Source organism: Penaeus monodon, chromosome 22, assembly GCF_015228065.2.
Source record: "Penaeus monodon isolate SGIC_2016 chromosome 22, NSTDA_Pmon_1, whole genome shotgun sequence".
NCBI lineage: Eukaryota > Metazoa > Arthropoda > Malacostraca > Decapoda > Penaeidae > Penaeus > Penaeus monodon.
In genome coordinates this window covers 7940360-7940704 of record NC_051407.1, presented here as the reverse complement: position 1 = coordinate 7940704, position 345 = coordinate 7940360, and the positions used below count along the sequence as shown (strand labels likewise).

The following is a 345-nucleotide window of genomic DNA, read 5'->3' as shown; positions in this document are numbered from 1 at the left end:
TTGAGTATGTTATAATATCATGTTTGTTTATATTCTCAAATAAATGAATATACTTTAAACTTGTATTACTTTTCCAAAGTACAGAATGTCAGAATAATAATTTTGATGTATTAAAAATTACTCTAGGTATTATGAATGGATCTGTCTCGTATATACTCCTTATCTATAGAGCTATATCTATATCCTTGTTCTAAAATCTACTTTTCTATCTTTTCATCGTTCTATATCTGTCTATGTAACAAAACATACATACTTTTCAGCAAACAATAACTATTTATTAAGGTTATGTATGTAAAATATAAATGTACGGATATAGTGACAAAAAGACAAATGGATAATTGTGCC

General features: G+C 25.2%; 1 protein-coding gene across 1 annotated transcript in view; it reads left to right on the top strand.

The window, feature by feature from the left end:
• The window catches only part of LOC119587300 (pupal cuticle protein 36a-like), a 10433-nt gene that overhangs the window by 976 nt on the left and 9112 nt on the right, over nt 1-345 (top strand). The window lies entirely within an intron of this gene.